A 21,995-nucleotide genomic window follows, 5' to 3' on the forward strand; every position below is an offset into this window, starting at 1 on the left:
CAGGCAACGGGTAGGCATAGGTCAGTTGGATTAAGGTGATTGATGCTCCTGCAGGAATACAAAATGATGTTTCCTACCAGAAAACCGGCACATTTGTATGCAGTACCTTGGTGCCGCAGTTGCATTGAGCGTTGGGTCAGGTGATTTTAAATGAATCAGGGAAGTGCTCGGATGATTTTGTAAGAGTTTGGTCCCCAAAGTGCATTGTGAAGAAACACACACAGAGATACACTGCTCCAAGCATATCTTGGGAAGCTAATGAGCATCATGTTTATATTCTTGAAACAGGTCTACTTCTGGAACAAGGCACTAGAATTATAATTGTCTTAAAGCAGTGATGGCGAACCTTTTCAAAACTGAGTGCCCAAACTGCAACCCAAAACTCACTTATTTATCGCAAAGTGCCAACATGGCAATTTAACCTGAATACTGAGGTTTTAATATAGAAAAAACGGTTAGCTCCAAGGCGTGCGTTACTTGGGAGTGGTGGTAGTCGGTGGCTTTGCTTTGAAGCAACTGTGGAACATTTTGAACGGGTGAATCACAACCCTAGGAGGGTTTACTCAGAAGCAAGCCCCATTGCCAGCAACCTAGCTTACTCCCAGGTAAAGGATCGTGCTTTAATTCTTCCCATGAAAATCAGTCTGGTTTAACAGAGCTTAACAGGGTTACCTACACTACTTCCCCAAAACTAGGTCTTAGGTTTAATGCTAATAATCTCCCTGAAATAATTACACTATTATCACATGACAAACTCTGTGTACGCGTGCCCACAGAGAGGGCTCTGAGTGCCACCTCTGGCACCTGTGCCATAGGTTCGCCACCACTGTCTTAAAGTGTATCTTCTCACATGGTGAAAAGAATTACTATGAAGAGGTTCAAACTCATCCCCTTATCTAATCCGGAATTTTGGGAGGTGAAGCTTTCAAAAGATTCAGCATCTTTGGGAAGTTAAATAAAAACTGGACTTGCCATCTTAGGACTCAACTAGACTGTATGTATGACATGAGATTGGGGTCACATGTAATATTAAAGAACTAAAGGATTCAGATCACAAGCATGGGGGAGGTCTTCCTCCCATGCCACTTTCTCAAGCTGAAATGGCTGTGGTGGTGGGGAGGTACTGTTTGCCCCACTGTAGAATTCCAAATGTACTGACTTTCAGCAGGTGACAACTCACAATGTGGCAAAGCCCCTCCCCCCGGTAAAATGCCATTTTTGGCTTGTATGTCACATCATTTAATTGAACCCATACTCCCAGGCAACTAGTGGTGGAAAATATTGTCAAGTCACAGCCAATTAGGGTTGGAGATTCGGACAGTCCAAATCCAAATTTTTACCGAATCTGCACTGATTCGGATGGATTCGGACGAGCAGGGGCCGAATCTGAGCTGTCCGAATCCTAGCAGATCCGAATCCCATGTGGGATTCGGATCACCAGCCGAATTGCGTTTTTATTTTTTGGTGTTTTTTCACGTTTTGGCCTGCAAGGGGCGCATTGTTAAACATATCAGCACCAAAATTTCAGGGTATCATCAGGAGACTGTCATGATGATACCCTCCAAGTTTGGTGCAGTTTGGTTTAGGGGGGCCAAAGTTATGGACCCCCTCAAAAGGGGTGTCCCTATCTCCTGGCGAGGGCTACCCTTTTGAGGGTCCATAACTTCATGGCCCCTGAACCAAATCATTGCACCAAACTTGGAAGAGGTATCATCAGGGACAGTCTCCCTGATTGATACACTGAAATCATTGGTACTGATATACATCTACAGAATGCACCCCCTGCAGACACTCCCCAGAAATTTTCCACAAGATTCTTTTGTTCTGCAGTGACTTAGCTGCATTGCTGTCAATAGGGAATTTCTGATGAGAGGGCTGTGGAGTGCACATTTTTTTCATGGTAAACTCCACAAAACTTCTCAGGGTATCTTCAGGAGAGTCTCTGATGATGACACCTCATCCAGGTTTGGGGAACTTTACTTCAGGGGGGCAGGAGATAGACCCTACCCTTTTGGGTCCCATAGAATTAAACCCCTGGAACAACATTCCCCAACCCTGGATGGTGTCATCTAGAGACTCTCCTGAAGATACCCTGAAAGTTTTGTGACCATACCTTCAGAAATGTGCACCCTCACAGCCCCCCCTCTCTACCAGAAAAGATTCCCCATTGACAGCAATACTGCACTGCAGAACAAAGAATCTTGGGCAAATGTCTGGGGGGGTGCCTGTGCAGGGGACGAGATTTGAGATTTGTATCTGGCACCAAATTATCAAAGGTGAATCATCAGGTGACTGGTCCCGATAGTTGCCCACCAAGTTTGGTGGCAGTTTATTACAGGTATGGACCCTCTCAAAGAAAGGGGTGCAAACTATCCCCCCCATTGTTTCCAGTGGTAGCTGATAGGGATGGGGGGCTACACCTTTGATAGTCCATAACCTTTGGCTCCCTGAACCAAACTGCACTAAACTCTTTGGGTATCATCAGGACAGTCTCCTGATGATACCCTGAAAGTTTGGTGTCACTAGCTTTAAAAATTCCGGTTTTCATGTTTCACCGCTCACTCACTCCAGCAGGCTTCATGTGCAGGAGCGGTGAAACATGAAAACCGGAATTTTTAAAGCTAGTGGCAATTCAAATTTCAGGGTATCATCAAGAGACTTTGTCATGATGATACCCTCCAAGTTTGGTGCAGTTTGGGTTTAGGGGGCACAAGATTATGGACCCTCAAAGTTGGGCCCTCTATCCCCATTGTTTCCAATGAGAGCAAAGGAGATGGTGGCTACCATCTTTGGAGGGCCCATCACTTTAGCCCCCCTAAACCAAACTGCACCAAGCTTGGGGGGGGGTGTCATCAGGACAGTCTTTCCTGATATGATACTCCCCTGATATTTTGGTGTTGATATGTCTAAAAAATGCACCTCTGTAGTGGCACCCCCAAAAATTTGCCCAAGATTCTTTTTTTTTTCTGCAGTGACTTTTCTGCATTAAGCTGTCAATGGGAATTCTCTGGTGGAGGGCTGTGGGGTGCACATTTATAAAGGGGCATTACAGTCACAAAATGTTCAGGGTATCTTCAGGAGAAAGTCTTTGGATGACAACATCCAGGTTTGAGGAACTTTTGCTTATGGGGGCAGTGGGAGATGGACCCTACCCATAACATTGAACCCCTTGAAGCAACGGTCACCAAACCTGGATGGTGTCATGAAGAGCCTCTCCTGAAGACACCCTGAAAGTTTTGTGGGTTTACCATGAGAAATGTGCACTCCACAGCCCTCCCACAGAAATTTCCCATTGGCTGCAATGGAGCCAGCCAGCCACTACAGAGCACAGAATCTGGGGAAATTTTGTGGGTGACTATGAGGGGTGCAGTTTTAGAGCTACTGTCACCAGAATTTCAGGGTATCATACAAGTACTGTCCCTATGATACTCCCCAAGTTTGGTGAAGTTTGGTTCAGGGGGTCCAAAGTTATGGACCTTCGAAAGTGTAGCCCCCATTTCCTGTTAGCTTCCATTGGAAACAATGGGGGATGGGGCACCCCTTTTGAGGGTCAATACCTTTGCCCCCCCTGAACCAAACTGCATAAAACTTGGGGAGAATCATCAGGACAGTCTCCAGATGATATCCTGAAAGTTTTGTGCTGCTAGCGTTAAAATTGCACCAAAAATTCAAAAAAATAATAAAACGGACCCGAATTTTTCGGATTTACCCGAATTTTCGGGCATATCCGAATCGGCTATGATTCGGATTCGGGCATACAAATCATTTTATGCCCCAAAATACCCAAATCCGAATTTTACTGAATTTTAGTATTGACCAACCCTACAGCCAATGTATAGCTCCCCTGTAGGATTTTCAAGGCAGGAGACTAACAGAGGTGGTTTGCCATTGCCCTTAAGGGTTTTTTATGTTTGTAATGGGTGAGAGTTCTCCTGGAAACCTTCATCATGTTGAATCCTGTTCATCAAGCCCTTGGAGTCTTATACATATCAAGGTCCGAGTCTGGTAGCCTTGTCTCCTCCAAACTACATGAGCTCTGCAGCCTTCTGCTGCTTTGAGTCTCCACCCCTTTCTGGGTCAACCCATTCTGAGCATGGGGGTTACACAAGCACAAACTGAGGCTGACCCTGCTTAGCTTCTGAAATATGATGAGATCAGGCTAGCTTAAGCCATCCATGCCAGGGCAACTATGACTGGTTATCCACAGGGCAGCTGCTGCATGCTGGCAGTTGGAGCACGTTGAGGCAAGAAATCTTGTCCCAACAAGCTTCCCCCCTGGCACACGCCAGGAGCAGAAATGTCCCCATGTGCTTCCTCTCTGCAACATGCTGAGAGAGGAAGTATGTTGGGGCAAGATTTCTTGTCCTGACGTACTTCCTCTTGCCCCACCTGTACTTCTTGCTTTCCTTGTGGAAAGCAAGAGCACTTCTGGTGGGACGTTTGCGCCAGAGTGGGGCAAGGGCAGGGCGGAGCCAGCCATGGGTAATCGGCCTATGTTAACCTTTATCCTGTCTGCAGAGGCTTATCCGCAAGGAATGGTGACTCAATTACCACAATGAATAGGGAGAAATGTCCAGTGGTGAGATCCAAAAATTTTAATAACAGGTTCTGATGGTGGTGGGATTCAAACAGTGGGGCCGCCGCACACACGCACCTCCAGTCCCTATTGGGCAGGGAGGTTGCTTTAGTAACCCCTTCTTGGCACTCAGAAAAAATTAGTAATCACTTCTAGAGAAGTGGTGAGAACTGGTTGGATCCCACCTCTGGAAATGTCCTCACATACCCTTACTCTTTCTGCTCTGTTGACCATATCACTTAATTCTTAATGCTATGGAGTTCCTAATGCTATGGAATTTCTATGGCCCATTCTCTGCAAACAAATAAAAATTCTGGGAATTGAAGTGCATCATACAGTTAACGAACTGTGTAGAATTTTATGGTTCACCATGATAACATGTGATTTCTGTCCCTAACAGCTGGCAACTACACTATACTAACTGTCGTCCTTTCACTGCCCACAGCTGCTTCACATGCAAGCAATTTGTGTTATAATGATACTCAGAAAAATTTGGCCATAGGTTTTATTGGGTGCAAATACATGAGCATTGGCGCATCTCCATACCTACCCTCTGCAAGCCAAGGTGATGTTAAAGGTACAAGAGCAGGCCAGGGGTCATGGAAATGTGTGGTCAGGTGATTAACATAGCAACAGTCTTTATAGCAAATAAAAATAACATGAGTTGTGTCTCCTGGGATCAGTAGAGGACTTAAAATTTAAGAAGTCACAGCTGATTAAAAACCTATCCCAGGGTATGCAAGTCCATATTTCATTGCTATTAGCATCTAAACTCTCTCTTTGTAGAATGATTAGAAGTATTCTTCCAGGCCTTCCTGGCAAAGGAAATCTTTAATAATCTTAATGGATGGCTCTTTCTGTTCCTCTACCATAATGATCTGATCTATGACCCAGCATGGAATGGTTGGCAGGATCCACACTCTTTCGAGGTGTTTGATGTCTTCCCTTTGTTAATCTGTTACCTGTGCCAATAAGTGAGTTTCTCAGGAAATAGATTTTGTGTCACAGGGAACAAGACGAACTGTGCTTGGTTAGAAGATGGTGTTATCATTTACACATGGACTTCTGTTGTCTTTAAAAAGATGTTTAACACAAGTGTTGCTTAATGTGAACTATGCCGCAACTTTCAGCTTCAGGTTACAATATAGCCTTTGCCTTGGAGTAAGTTTCCTGGCTCAAATATATGACTTTATAAATGGATTCATTGTGAAATGAAGCTCTGCTTTCATCAGTAGCCAGACTACACCAATTTAAATGTTCAGAATTTTGCCAGTATGCACTTGCAGTCATCCCCCCACCCCCACCACAAAGTCTGTTACTTTGGATTCTTAATAAGTGTAGTTTTGTCCAGAGCAGTGATGTAGGTATAGATTGGGGGGGGGGGCATATGGAGAGTGCTTGTAAAAGCAGCTCTCCAAGGCCAGGAATGGCAGACTCACCTGCATGGATGTGGGCTGGGCTAGGGAGTTGGGGCCAGGGGCAAAAAGTCAGGATCCATGAACAAATGAGAAAGCAACACAGGTGAGTGGCTGAAGGATGATAAGGGGTTCACTCACAAGGAGAGAGTGAAAAGTGGATGATAGGAAGATGTAGGGTGGGAGGAGCATGGGGAAAAGATAAAAAGAAGACACCAAGGACAGGCCAGGAAGGAAGTTGGTACTGGTGACCCTAGGGTATGATGGAGTGAATGTCAGCTGGGAAAAAGAGCAACCAACTGGGGCTACCCCCTGTCATCCTGTTCAGAGGGCTGTGGGAACCATTTTTCAGAGAAAGAGAAAGATGGCAGGACTACGCCAACGGGCAGTCAGGTGGAACCTCACCATTTGATTGTTTAGGTCAGTGACCCCCAATTTGCTGTGTTTGTTAGAAGACATTTTTTGCTTCCTCCAAATACCTTTTTCTGAATACACTCCTTTTTTCTGATTACAACAGGAGGTGCTGCAGAAGACCTCAGGGGGCATCATTTTTGGGTCAATAAGAAGTAGCGGAAGGCATTGCACAGACATTATTTAGACTGCACACTTACGAAGGGGGAATAATAAAAGATTAATGAACTATCTTAACACTGGATAGCGAAGGATTTATTAGTAGCAAATGTAGTAACACTGGTGGTTTGGAAAAGGCTCTGCAGATACATATGTGTTTGAGAGAGATTTAAAGGAGGAAAGGGAAAAGCCTTCACAGATTGAGAGGGGGAGGCTGTTTTCAGGGACAGGAAACCGTATGGTAGAAAGCACAAATGTGTGTCTGCAAGAAGGGAACAAGGAGGACAATAATACCAGATGAACTTTCTCATGGAGAAGGGAAATTGTAGTTGAACGATTAGTGAAGTTGCAGTTCCCTGCAATGGTTGTAGGGAGGTTCTCGGTGAGCTGAATCAACACTGTAGTCTGATATCACCAACAAACTCCAATTTCTTTGAGAAAGCTTACTTATTTTTGGTCAGTTTCTGGCTTGATTTAAATTTGACATTGATGAGACTGTTAATATATAACTTTGTACATTCACCCAGTCTCACTGAGGGCATCTCCAGTTAATGGGCCGCAGGTGGCAGAAACTTTCTCTACTTCAGACTATGGAAAGCCACCAGCAGACACAGAAGATACCACTGAGTTAGAAGAGCCAAGAGTCTAGTCTAAGTTAGCTTCGTAACTTCATATATATGGTGACTGCAGGAATATTCCATCGCTATATGTATAAGCTAGAGTCCCCAACTCTGGGTTGGGAAATACCTGGAAATTGTGGGTGTGGAGCCTGGAGGGGCAGTTGGGGAGGGACTTGAGTGGGGTATTATGCCATATAGTCCATCTTCCAAAGTGTCCAGGTAAATGGCTTTTTGTAGCCTGGAGGTCAGTTGTAATAATGAGACATCTCCAGTCATCCCGTAGTGATTGGCAACCCTAGTAGAAGCAATGCACACACATACTAGAAACCCTTGAAATGAAGCTAGATGCCAGGTGACAAGATGCCGAGCATTTGACCTCGATATTAATCTACGATGGATCCAACCACTTGAATCTCTGTGTTGACTACTTGTGTAAAGTGGAAGTGCTTTCTTTTACCTGCAACAAAAAATAAAGGGGGATACCAGAGAGAGTCTTCATGCCTCTGCCTTGCTCCAATTGCAGTACTGCTGTCTTCTCTTGCTCCCCTGTGGCTGTCCCCAAGGGCAAATGGTTTGTAGAAATCCTTGGATAAAACACCCAGCAGTCTGAAGAGCATGCTGAAGTCTATTTATTATTGATAGAGAGCCATTGATATTACTTCCATGGTGCTCCCAGATTGATTTTAGAAAAGCATGCTCCATGCATTAATTCCAGCTGCTGATGCTTATGATATTGAGCAAAAATCGGCTGGATTATATCAAAGCCAAATATAGAACAGAGTTACCCAGAATCACAATGACTAGGCAGCTCCCTGAACAAAAAATCAATTAAAGCAAGATGTTGTTCTAACATGATCCTCTACTTGGAAACATTTTTTCACTTTCCATAATGAGATTACAGTGTGTCATTGGACCTGTAATAATCGGATTTTGTCTCAGGTAATTCTCCAGCCAGTCAGAACACAGAGTGTGGCTTGGTTAAGGTACTGAGATCAGGACCTAACTAGGAATAATGGCAACTGCCATATTTATTGCTCATGTCTACAGCATTCACATAAAAACAAGGGTGAGCATTCAATTTTACCTCCAAAAGGCAGGTGCCAGGGAAAGCAGCAGCAGAAGGCCAAACTGCATGTGAGCTCCCAAAGGCACCTGGTGGGCCACTGCGAGTAGCAGAGAGCTGGACTAGATGGACTCCGGTCTGATCCAGCAGGCTTCTTCTTATGTTCTTAAAGTAACTGGCCTCTCCACCATTCTGCCCTGTGGCATAGAGCTCAAATTCATTTTGAGGGTCCATAACTTGGACCCCTATGAACCAAACGTCACTAAACCTGGGTGGTATAAGCAGGAGGGTCTCCTAAATACACCTGGGAATTTTGGTGCTGCTAGTTTAACAATTGCACCTCTGACAGCAGGCACCCCAAAATTTCCCCAGATTCTCCTTTTAAATTCACCCCCTTCGGCATGGATTTAAAGGGAGAATCTGAGGTCCCCAGTTTAAACATTGAAAGTGATGCTGTTTAAGGGTGGGGGATAATCCACCCCAAAACAGCATCACTTTAAATTTTGTTTTAACTGGGGACCCCAGATTCTCCCTTTAAGGTGGATTTAAAAGGAGAACCTGGTCTCCCTTGTTTAGACACCATTGAAAGTGATGCTGTTTGGGGGTGGATCCCAGCATCACAGTGGCCGTACATTGGGGGGGATGGGGTGCAAACATCAGATTTTGCACCGGGCTCCATTTTCCCTAGCTACGCTTCTGCTCGGAGTGGAGGGCAGAAGGGACTGCTGGCTGGGAGTCCAGCCAGTGGTGGGGGCTGAGGGGGAGTCTGCCGCCCCTGGCCTCGGAGAGCTGCTTTTATAAGCACTGAGGCTAGGGGGCCTGGCTTTGGGAGATGTGGCCACGCCCCCAGGGTGGGGGGGTGTGGCCCTGCCCCCGAACCCCCCATAAAAAATCTATACTATGTCCCTGCTACTACATGACACTAATATGGCTGTCACCTGTCACACTTTAGCATGCCTGAGAGGAATATAACATATAATTCTCTCCCCACTGTTAGAATATTTGGCATCTTTTGTAAGTAATTGCAGGAGCAGCATAGTTGCACCATTTGGCTACTGTGTGTTAATGCAAGACAGCTGGTAGTTAATGAGGGTGACTTTAACGTCTGCATATTATGGTGTAGCTTGTATGTTCCATATCTCTCTATCCATCTCTCACCATCCTCCTCTCCCTATCTCTCCTCCTTTACCTTTTTGCTCCTAGTCCTTATGTTGCATGATTGCATGCTGTTGTATTTTTTCCTTATTTACTTTTGTGCAAGCTTGCTTTGCTTGCCAGTGCTTTTTAGCATATGACCAATTTTGTCTTCCTCTTTTGTAAATGTATATTTTTGTAGCCTGACTTTTATACTTAGAACTTTATTAAAGGATAACTCCTTTTTATAACTCTGCTGCTAAAGAACTCAAAGTACCACCAATTCCAGTTAAACCACTTATTGGAAGGCCGTCTTGCACAATACACTACACTGCAAAAACAAACTGCATGATACATGAATGAACAGTAAAATGGCATGGGTGAATAAACTCCAGGAAGGTGGCTATGGCTACAACAAACAATAGGAGAATAAACTTAATGTTTGCTGGCCATTCTGAATATTAGAATATTGATTCCTTATCAAGCTCTTGCCATTTTAGTTACAGCTTAGTTCCCCAGCAAGCCATAGCATAGTGGTTCTCAACCTTCCTAAAGCCATGACCCTTTAATACAGTTCCTCATGTTGTGGTGACCCTCAACCCTAACATTTATCCATTTTGCAGATGGAGAACACTGATGCAGAGAGTCTTAGGCGACCCCTGTGAAAGGGTCATTCAACCCCCAAAGCGGTCGCAACCCACAGATTGAGAACTGCTGCCATAGTAGGTCATAGCTACCTAACTATGGATCTAACTTGCTGGAGGTGGGGAATTCCAGCTCCAAGGATTCCCACTCTAAACTCCATTTCCTATTTTGCAAGAATCTTTTTTCAAGGCTTCTAATTCTTGTACTAAGATAGAATTTATACCCTAAAGAGCAACATGAGAGAATCTATTGTCACTTCTACTGGGCAATGATGTTCTCTCCCTTCCCCTTGGCATAGTATTATTGCATGCCCCAATTAACAAATTCCTGATAACTGATCATTTTTCTTGGCCTTTAATCTATTTATTAATCTTTGCATGAAATAAGAAAATATGTTTTCTTAACTTTCTAATCTTTTTTGGAACCCAACGTGAAATGATAGAAGAGTTAAGACAATCTGAATTAAGCTTGTACTTTAAACAATTCCAGAAAGAAAAGAGAAGACAAAGAAAACCAGGTAACTGCTGATCTATTTGACACTGTTCTATACAGGGAGGGAGCAGAGAGGGAGAAACTAAATTATTTTCTAACAGCCAAAGAATGGAAGAGAACGAAATGAATAGGCACCCACACTTTCTTTTCTGCAGCTTGGAGACAGGCATCTTAAGATCAGTATGGTGTAAGTCCAATGCAGGCTGACAACGGCATTCTCATGTCTGACTTTCAGGCTGAACCTGGATCTGCAGAAAACGCTCAAGACTCTGGAGCACGTTGAGCTAAAACACCAACTGAAGTTGTTTTGCAGCCTGCAGCAAGCGATTGCCCGGCTACAGGTGGACGCTGGAAGGCAGGGAGGAGGCATTTCCCTGGCTGTGTCCCAGTCAGAGATCTTCTCTGGCCACCAACTCACCAGGGACTCACTTGAGCAATAAGGACTCACTAATTCTGAAATCTGGTGCTGAGGCCTCTGGAAGAGGCTGCCAGGAGCTGTCTGCATGACTTAAAGCAGCATCACGTGGCCAGCACATTTTGTTGGGAGGGCGCACGGTTTTGAATTAAACAGGTATTGGCAGGTTGCAGGAGCTTGGTGAGGAACAGACGTGACGCGTGTTTTCTCTGCAGAACGAAAGTCCTCCTTGCGATGACAAAATGGACATATCTGAACTGGATTCCGAGTCTGTGAGTAAAAGCTGAGTTCGATGTATCAATAGATACGGATAACCTTTAATGGCACAAGTTACAGAAATTAAAATAGAATACAAACATTTAAAAATAAAGTGCAAAACAAAATTAAGATCGCTTGTTTATGACCGTGCATAAAAACCTGGCCGTTTGCTGTAGAGCATCCCTGGATTAGTTGTTTGACAGATAAACAGTCTTTTGCTGGTCTGTCCAACACTCTAAGCCCATCGATAAGGTTGAGAGAAACTTTGTTCTGGCCCCGTTATGAAGGGGTCAATAATATAGAACATGACGTACAATTTCTGCTGTTTTCAAAGTGCAGGTGCAAAAACGTTCACTGCGAGGTGTACTGGAGCCTCTTCCATCCTTCAGAGCGGAAGGAAGGAGGATTTATTTATGGAGGAGAAGTCGATCTATGGCTACCAATCTTGATCCTCCTTGATCTGAGATTGCAAATGCCTTAACAGTCCAGGTGCTCGGGAGCAACAGCCGCAGAAGGCCATTGCTTTCACCTCCTGCACTTGACCTCCCAAAGGCACCTGGTGGGCCACTGCGAGTAGCAGAGAGCTGGACTAGATGGACTCTGGTCTGATCCAGTTGGCTTGTTCTTATGTTCTTATGTTCTTATGTTCTCTCCCTTTCCTTTCTCCCTCTTTTTTGTTTTTCCCTTTATATATGTTTGGTTCTTATAACACATATGGCATGTTAATGATGTATATCATACATTGCTAAACTGGGATGTAAAAAACCCCAAAAGAATCTCCAATGACACCAACAAAAATGGAGTGAACCAAAATCAATGACTCCTGAAATTAAAAAAGAATTGACTGTAACCATCTCCAGAGGCGTAGCTCCAAGGGGACGGGGGGATGCATGATGCATCGGGTGCACTCCTCTGTGGGGATGTGGTGGGGTGTTCCGGGGGCATGGCGGGGGCGTTCCAGGGGGCATGGCAGGGGCGTTCCAGGGTGGGGGTGTTCCGGGGTAGGACGGAGCAGAGGATGCACCGGTGCATCGGTGCTTTTCCCCCTTGCTGCGCCTCTGTCTCTGACTATTTTCAGGTCTTAAAATACCAGTTATTGGCATAACTAGGGCTTTTTTTTGTGATGGCACTCACTGGTACTGAGTACTGGCACTTTTTTCAGGGGCATAGTTCTGAGGGGGGAACTGGAGTCCTGGCATCTTTTTGTTTAGAAAAGAAGCACTGAGCATATCAGTCAGGGTAGACTACTGCATTCTAGCATCATTTGTGAGTGTCACAAGAACTAGTCCAGAGGACCCCATGGACCAATCTTGCAGGGCTTTTATCTTAGAGCAACCTGCGGCTCTCCAGATGTTCATGGACTACAAATCCCATCAGCCCCTGCCAGCATGGCCAATTGTAGTCCATGAACATCTGGAGAGCCGCAGGTTGCAGACCCCTGTCGTAGAGGTTTGTGGTTTTCAGCATTCCAATTGGCTATCCTCCGCCAATAATCTTTGTAGTCCTGTGGTCTCTGACACATTCAGCTGCCAGTCATCCATTCATTTATGACCTAGCATTTAATGACTCTCAGTGAACTGTATGAACATTGAAGAAAGATTGTGTTTGAGATGAATTGAGGTGATATGAAAGCTCTATCTATAGCAATTAAGCTGTGATGACTCATTCTTAACTGAACTCTTTTTCGTTCATGTTCGTCATCAAACAATTAAGACATCATTTCACAGGAGTTTGAATCCAGCAATTTGAAGCCATTAGGATGCAGACCACCCTTGGTTTGCAGCTATGATCACCTTTAGCATGCATTCATAAGCCCTTGCTCCAAATAGCCCAGGGCTACGACATTTTCATATGACATTGGAAAACTAGGCTCTTAGGGCTGTCATTTCCTGCAGTACTCTTCAGCAAGTACACTTGTAAACTGCTGTGTGAGTGTGTGCGTGTGCGTGTGTTGTAAACTCTGTATTCTAAATATATCTTAAATGCATTCTGGCATCATACATCAGTGAGTCATCAATACATTATTTATAATACGACACAGAAGGAGGAATCATCTGGAAAATCAAATCAATACTATGCATAGAATCAGGCTAACAGCTGCAATGATAAGATATCATAAAGGCTTGTTAGCAATAAATGGTTCTAACTACTGCTTGTTATTTTTTAATCCCAGCTAATATACAGGCTTGAATGGGCTTTTCTTTTCAGTGCAGGTCTGCAGGATGAAGGTCTGAAGAATCAATAGTAACACAATGTGGCCCCTGAAGAATTCTATCATATACCATCCTTTACTATCCACAAGCAAAAAAAAGCACAATCAAATAGAGATGTTCACATTACAAATAGCCTCTAGCATGACAGAACTGCAGAGGTTCAGACTTATTTATTTTTGTGCTGTTTTCTGTAGCACAAGATGGTAAAAACTAGTGCATATAAGAAATTACCACAGACTGCTTAAAGCAGAGAAGGTCCTATGGATCACAAAACCTGAGACTGCTGCTACAAGATCTGAGAAGTGGAGTTAGAACCATTAGGAATGTCAGTGGAGTCACAGTTGCTAATGCTTCCAAGTTTCACTTGCAAACTTTCTATACTGCCATGGGCATCCAATGGCTTCTAAGACTGAGATCAGTCAGTGGTTTCCGGTTTGTTTACATTCAGATAATTCCTTTTCCAGAAATCTGACTGCCAAGTACCCATTACCCATTACAACACTACACATTACAAATGATTTGTGGAACTTTTTCGAGGGGGAGGAAGTTAATGTATCTTGTTGGGCCTTCCATCATTTTATGTGGACTGAAAGTGTACCCTAGTAATATCAGAATCTCAAAAAGAAAGGGGTTTCTCTTCTGCCGACGTTCTGCTATCTGTGATCCTTTAACAAGATACTAGAGGTCAGACCTGGGACCTTCTTTATATATCTACCCACAATTCCCTTTTCCTTTCTCTTTGAGGCAGAAGATTAGGAGAAATTAGCAAACTATTTTCTAGAAAAACATGTCTACTTTTTCTCACTGAGGAACCCCTGATAAGCTTCCAATGGATCCTAAAATTTTACAGGAATGCAGTTTTTTAAAGAAATGAGCCAGATATGTGCAATAAATGTATGCTGGAGGAAAGCACAAAACATCTTATTCAATAACTTACCATTTGCTGCCTTGGCAACCACAGGGCACAGTGTCAACCCAGAAATGAGGATCAGGTAGTCTGGTGGGTGCTTTCAGCTGCTTCTGTACTGACAGCATGCTGGCTGGGCCAGGTCAACCATCTGCCTGGCTACAGCTGGGACGGGGCTGAAACTTTTATTGAAAACAATGGGACATTCTGTGGAGACTTACATATAGATTGGGTTATATACTGTACAAAAGTTAACAACCTAGTTTAACCTGATCTTGTCAGACCCTGGAAGCTAAGCATGATTGGCAACACTCAGTACTTGTATGAGAGAGGGGTTGCTGTGCTGAGGAAGGCAGTGGTAAGCCACTTCTGCTTATCTCTTGACATGGAAGAAAATCTGATTACAAAAAGTTTATTCAGCTACTGATGGGGGACTCAGGAATGTCTGTTGGTTCATCCAGCCTGCATAGACAGGAAGGGTTTTAGCTGTTTTCCTAGCCTACTTGCAAAGTTGATTGAAGGTCCTAGTGGCCAATAGTGACTTACCAAGGTGTGTAGAGGTATGAATATAGGTATGAATGATGTCTGCAGAAAATGGACAGCTTTAATAAATCTATCAAAACTATTTAATATTCAAGGCAGCTTACAAAATACAAAAAAAATCAATATGATATAATAATCCAAAAACAATAAAACCAATACAATACAAAAAATACAATAATGTTACACCATACCTCTAAAAATCAAGACTACAATAAAATGCACTTCCAAAGCTTAAATCACTGCTTACTAAGATCTATATGTTAAATGTGGTCCAAAATAAAAACGACTTCACCTAATGACGAAAGGATAGTAAGGAAGGAGCACACCCATCTTCCGTAGGAAGAGCATTTCAAAGTCTAGGTGCCACCACTGAGAAGGCTCTCCCCTGGGTCCCGATCAAAAGTTCCAGTGGGTTTGGGAGATAGCCCTCCCCAGATGATCTCACAAAACAGGTAAGTTTGCATGGGAGTAGGCTGTCCTTCAGGTAGCCTGCCCCAATGCCTTGAAGGCAACTTTTGATGCAGTCCCATGTGTTGCCATTCAGAATCTGATGGTTTTTTTAGTGTTTCATTGTTGGTTTTCCTGCATTACATAAGACAGCACAGCCATTTAGCCAGAAATGAATGTAAAATGGCAGGTTTCTTGGTAGGATCATGAATCCAAGGTAGCTTTACTAAATCTGTTCCCAAATTCCATTGACAGCATGCTTATAGAGGATAACCAGATTACTATTAATGTAAAGTGAAGAAATAACATGGATCCTAATTGCAGATATGACAGTGATAATTACCAAAAGAAGAACTAAGGTTACAGTGAAATCTTCTGCCAAAAGATGCAATGAAGCAACTAATGGCCAGTGGCTAGCATTTCATTCTTTGCCCAAAGCCATTTCAGTATGGTTCACATATGATTTTGGAATTGAAATGGCCTTGAATGACAGAAACTGTGAATCTGTTAATTCTCTTAGCTTAGGCCTTGGTTTTATCTCCTATGGTACACTATGATATACTTCTCAATAAATTGTCTGTGTGTCAGGACTACAAGTCCCAACATGCACTAGTCCCCACGGGGTCGCTACAGGAGCGGGAAACCTCTGCAAATGGGAATCCAGGACAGGAGAAGGAACTGCAGTGACTGGGCGGCACGATTATTTGATAATTCAAACAGGCCTTAAATGCTGGAACTGAGGGGGAGATCCTCAGTCCCAGCACCCTGTAGCTAGGGAGACACAAATCAATAAAGTTTTTCTGTTCAAGTTAACTTTGTCTGAGTGTGTTCAGCCTTACACTGTGTTGGGGACTGAAGCCAGTGGTTAATTCTACTTGCCCAATCATTTCTAAAAACTGGTAATAGAGGATAACTGTTTGACCTCCGACCTAGAGGCCATGGCAAGGTTGCATTCTATCTCCTTAACAACTACATGAAGTACTAGGTGAGACTGTTTTGGCCTGGTGAGACGTCATCAGTGGTGGGATTCAAATAATTTAACAACCGGTTCCGGTGGTGCGATTCAAATAATTTAACAACTGGTTGTTTACAAGCACCATTTTAATAACCGGTTCTGCCGAAGTGGTGTGAACCTACTGAATCCACTACTGGATGTCATCAATATGTATCCACTTAATCAAGTATTAGTGGTAGTGTCTATATCTATACAAGGTATGAGCTAGCTGAGGACCAATAAGGAGAAACTCAATCCAGACAATACTGGAGTACAGCTGCTGAATGATTGCGCTAATTGTGGAATCAGTAGTCAGACAGTTCTGGTCACCTTAATCCTAAACAGTTATACTTTTCTAAATCCATTGTAGTCAATGGATTGGATGGTTATGGTTCAGATTAAATCACGTTACAATTTAATTAATTTTTTTCCAAAGAGGAATGTGTTGGAAGACATAAAGAAGATAAATTGCTGGCAATGCAAAATATGCTAGATACGTCTTTGCTGAAGTATATCAGATGAGATAATGATGACGCTTTAAGAAAAAACACAATTTTGAGAACAGAAAAAATTAACCATTAAAGATGCTTCCATTTATCACTGGGATGCTTTTATAGAAGTTGCCCTATCATTTTCTGTGTCACTTGGACTGGATATCAGTAACCAATTGACTAGATACCAAGCTATAATTAGGACCGCCTTTCATATGTTTATTTTCTAGCAGTGACATTTTCAAATGAGCCTTCAGGATGGGTTTAGGGTGAATGAACATGCTGGCAGGCTTTCGAAACTTCTATACTGGCTGCCAGCAAACCAGAATATTCTTACTCAAATGCCAATAAGCGAGATGTCAGATGTCATCTTATATCACCGCTAAAAGCCTCTAAACCAGTTGTTACATCCCCAGAAAAAAATGTATTTGTGCATTGCAGAGGGACACAAAAATCTACCATTGAAGGGCACAAAATAGATATGATCACCCTTTGCCAAGGAAGAAAGTAGGAAGCCCTTCAGGGTTCCAGGGTTGGCTCCTCACCAGAAAGCTTCGAGCTGAAAACTGAACAAAACAGGAAAATAAATAGGAGACGAAAAATATCTGGCAAGTGGAAGAGCAGCGTGGACCTAAACATTCCAACTGGTTCACTGATCCAGTTGGAGCTTTAAAAACTAATTACATACAAATTTGAGCTGAGTTTCCTTTTCTGTCTAAATCTGACTGGCCTTTAATTCCATGGCAGCTGTTGCCTCATTTATCTCCACTTTTGCACTATCAGTACTTAAATGGTAGTAGCCATTTATGGCTTTTAAAGGATTTACAAGGAGTCTTAATGTACCACAGGGGGCCATTACAAGAATTGCGCTACTGGATCAGGTCACATTCCTGTCTAGCCTAGCATCCTATTTCTAACATCAGCCAAGAAAGAAATAATGGAGGCCAACACCAATAAAAATGTATATTGTAGAATACAGACTGTTGGTCCGTCTAGCTCAGCCTTGTCTATTTTAACCAGTGCGGAGTAGTGGTTAAGAACAGTGGAGTCTAATCTGGAGAACCAGGTTTGATTCTCCACTCTTCCACATGAGCTGTGGAGTCTTATCTAGTGAGCCAGATGTGTTTCTGCACTCCAACATTCCTGCTGGGTGACCTTGGGCTAGTCACAGCTCTCTCTCAGCCCCACCTATCTCACAAGGTGTCTTTTATGGGGAGAGGAAGGGAAAAGGAGTTTGTAAGCTCCTTTCAGGCTCCTCATTGTAGAGAAAAGTGGGGTATAAAAACCAACTCTTCTTCTTAACTGGCAATAACTCTCCATGATGCAGAGGGGTCTGAGCCCCATCACTCTCTGAGATCCTTAATGGGAGATGTTAGGTCTTTCTGCTTGGCAAAGCCTGCCTACTCCCTCCATTTCACAGGAAAGAATTCTATAGGACTCCCCACTCCGGCAAAAAAATTATCAATGAATCACTGCGTGGTTTAAACATTAGTACTTCTAAGCATTGAGTCACTCTGAGTTTTACCCTCTATTTCTCCCCATTATCTGTTTTATAGCATATTCTAATTATGTGTCTGAGGCAAGAGACATTGAGCAGATTTTTAAACACATAAACAGCAATACATCTTTTCATTATAGCCTTGTTAATGACTGCTAAACAAAGCAGCAGGGATTGCTATGGTGTCAGCTGTACTGGATGATAAAATAACTTAGGGGAGAAAAAAGAATGTAAGGTATAGGTCAAAGTTTAGCCCGTTGGTGTAACGTTGCTACATCAGTCTCTTGTCACTTTCTCCTTCTGGATTATGTTAAAAACAAACAAACTAGAAACGCTTTTTAAAATGTGCAACTTGACTTGGCACAGTTTTCTGTCAGAATAATTTTGTTGTTTTATATACAGCCGCTACTGACAGCAAAAAAAGGAAAGAAGGAAATTAAAGGGGGGAAAGATGAGTTTCATCTCTTAGTAAAATTGTTGGAGTGGGATGGGGGGGAAAGTGAGAGTCCTCTCTGTTCCTAGATTTGTTATTGATTGCTTTTCCGATACAGCAAAATTCATCACCCTGACCTTGCTAGAATCTCAGAACCCTGCAAAACACGAGGGGGGGGGGGGGGCTAATTATGCAGAAACAGTCCTTCAAAGATATGGCTACACTTTGCAATGATGACTCAGCGAATGTCCTACTAAAGTCAGGAGGAGTCTATCACTTTACAGTAGCAGAAGAAGGTGAAGAAAACCTTGACAAACATGCATCTAGTGATTAAACAGTTAGAGAGAGGTACCCCAGACTTGGTTTGTTCAGCCTTTGCAAAGGATGGGAGACAGCAAATTTCAGCTATACTCCTGTTACACTATACGTGGGAGAAACCTAACCAGAGTTGTCAATGCTTTTTTCTCTTTTAATCAAAGCCAAAGTAAGCTTAGAACAGGGGAGGATGTGCTATACGTTTCTCTCCATTCTATTTTCTTTTTATTTATAGCCCACTTTCCTATTACAAAAAGAACACTCAAGGCAGCTAATGGATACTTTAAAAATCCTAATAAAACACAAACATCAAATAGTCAGAGAGTAAATGAATAAAAAGGATCATGTTTCAACTCATTCCCCAAACCCGTCTCATGTTTCATGCAGCCACACAGTAGGAGCACGGCTGTTGCCTCCCTTTTGTTATAATAAAACTTAAACTTTCAAAATATTCCCTTATATTAGAGTCTAGTGTGTTCATTTAAATACCTTCCCCAAAGTCACATGTTCAGATAGGCAGTTCAGTTAGATGAGAGCGCTTGCATGGATCTATGGGAGTCATTCCATAGATTAAAACTGCTTAAACTGCTCCTCATTATTTTGTCTCTGGCCCTTTCCGCATGGGCCAAAAACGACGGCCTGCGGGCGGTAAAAACACTGCCCCCAGGCCACCGTTCGCACAGGCGGCGCTGCTGCGTTGCAGCAGCGCCGACCTGACTGCCCTCCCCCTCCCCCCTAAACAACAACCCTTTAAAGGGTTGTTGTTGGGGGGAAAGCTGCCTTCCTCGGGCGGCTGGGTGCTAACCGCTACCGGGCCGGGAACACTCTGTCTCCCCTGCCCCGTCTCCACTCACCTTGTCCCCGCCGTCAAGCTGGAAATGCTGGCCGTCGAAGCCTCGCTTCACGCTGTCCTCCGACGAGGTCGGACGGCAGGCGACGACGGGGACAAGGTGAGTGGGACGGGGCAGGGGGAAGAGGCGGCTTCGTGCGGAGCCGCCTGCCGTTTGCCGACCTCTGCTGAGGCCGTCAGCATGCGTGCATGCCAACGGCCTTCGCCTCCACGCTGGCGGAATTCTCGCCGACGTGGAGGCGACAGGGAGGCCGTGCGGAAACGGCCTGAGTTTTAGAACCCCAAAATATTGCAGTGAGTCAGAAGAGCATACTTACTGTTTTCCTGCATGAAAACCACACTGTGGAAAGTTATTTCCCTGGTTTTGCTGACCTACGTAGTGTGTCTGTGCACATGGAACAAAATCGGAATAATTTCTACTCCCATGGCATGGTTTTCACAAGGAAAAATACTAGGTGGGGGGAGAGCAGGAGACCTAATTTCCTCCCATTGTGTCATTCGAAGCTTATTTGGGTTCTCCCTTTTTAAAGAAGCCATGTCCTGCAGTTGCAATGCAGCTGCAGGAGATGTGCGTTGAGTCCTGGGAATCTGGATACAAATGGAGGCCCTCTCGGGGTTGCCTTGGCCGCCCCTTGGGCAGCAGCCAAGCCGGCCATGGCCTGCCCGGGTGGCACCTGGCTCTGCTCTGCTCTGCACCGGGCTGGTAGAAGTGTGGGGAGACTACTTTTGGGGGGGTAGCGTTATTCTGGGTGGGGGATAATGCTATTTTCGGGGGGGAATGGCGTTATTCGCCATCTCTTTTTCTTTGATTTGCTGTCACGTATCACCTGGCCACATCACATCCAGGGACGTAGGTATAGATTTTTTATGGGGGGGTCGGGGTGGGGCCACACCCCCACCTGCCCCTAGGGCATGGCCCCACCTTCCCAAGCCCCGCCCCTGGCCTAGCGCTTATGAAGGCAGCTCTCTGAGGTCGGGGATGGCAGACTCCCCTGCCCTGCCCTGCCCTGCCCTGCCCTGCCCTGCCCCTGCCCTGCCCTGCCCTGCCCTGCCCTGCCCCTCCCCTCTGGGCAGAGGCATAGAGGGAAAATGGAGCCAGGTGCAAAATCTGAGTTTTCCGCCCCCCCTCTCACTGGGCAGTTGCCAGATGTTGGAACTAACTCTCAAACAGCATCAATTTCAATGGTGTTTAAATTAGAGAGCCCAAATTCTCCTTTTAAATCCACCTTAAAGGGAGAATCTGGGGTCCCTAGTTAAACAACATTGAAAGTGATGCTGTTTTGGGGTGGATTATCCCCCACCCTGAAACAGCATCATTTTCAATGTGGCATAGTGGTTAAGAGCAGGTGCATTCTAATCTGGAGGAACCGGGTTTCCCTGCTCTGCCGCTTGAGCTATGGAGACTTATCTGAGGAATTCAGATTAGCCTGTGCACTCCCACACATGCCACAACTGGGTGACCTTTGGCCACTGCTGGCTTTTCAGAGCTCTCTCAGCCCCACCCATCTCACAGGGTGTTTGTTGTGAGGGAGCAAGGGCAAGGAGATTGTAAGCCCCTTTGAGTCTCCTACAGGAGAGAAAGGGAGGATATAAATCCAAACTCTTCTTCTTCTTCTAAACTGAGGACCTCAGATTCTCCCTTTAAGTCCATGCCGAAGGGGGTGGACTTAAAAGGAGAATCTGGGAAAATTTGGGGGGTGCCTACTGTCAGGGGTGCAACTGTTAAGCTAGAAGCACCAAACTTTCAGGATATCTTTAGGAGTCTCTCCTAATGATACCACCCAGGTTTGGTGAAGTTTGGTTCAGGGGGTCCAAAGTTATGGACCCTCAAAGGTGTAGCCCCCATCTTCTATTAGCTCCCATTGAAAACAATGGAGGATGGGGCATTCCCTTTGGGAGTCCATATCTTTGGGCCCCCTGGCCCAAACTTCACAAAATCTGGCTAGTATCATCAGGAGAGCCCCCCAAACAATCCCTGAAAGTTTGGTGATGCCAGCCCAAACAATGCACCCCCTGTAGGCCAAAAACAAAAAACACTGAAAATGTTTTTAAAACCCACAAACGGGTGGGCGGAGCTTCGGACATGAATGGGGGGGGGTTTCAAACCCGAGAACCC

Source organism: Sphaerodactylus townsendi, linkage group LG09, assembly GCF_021028975.2.
Source record: "Sphaerodactylus townsendi isolate TG3544 linkage group LG09, MPM_Stown_v2.3, whole genome shotgun sequence".
NCBI classification, from domain to species: domain Eukaryota; kingdom Metazoa; phylum Chordata; class Lepidosauria; order Squamata; family Sphaerodactylidae; genus Sphaerodactylus; species Sphaerodactylus townsendi.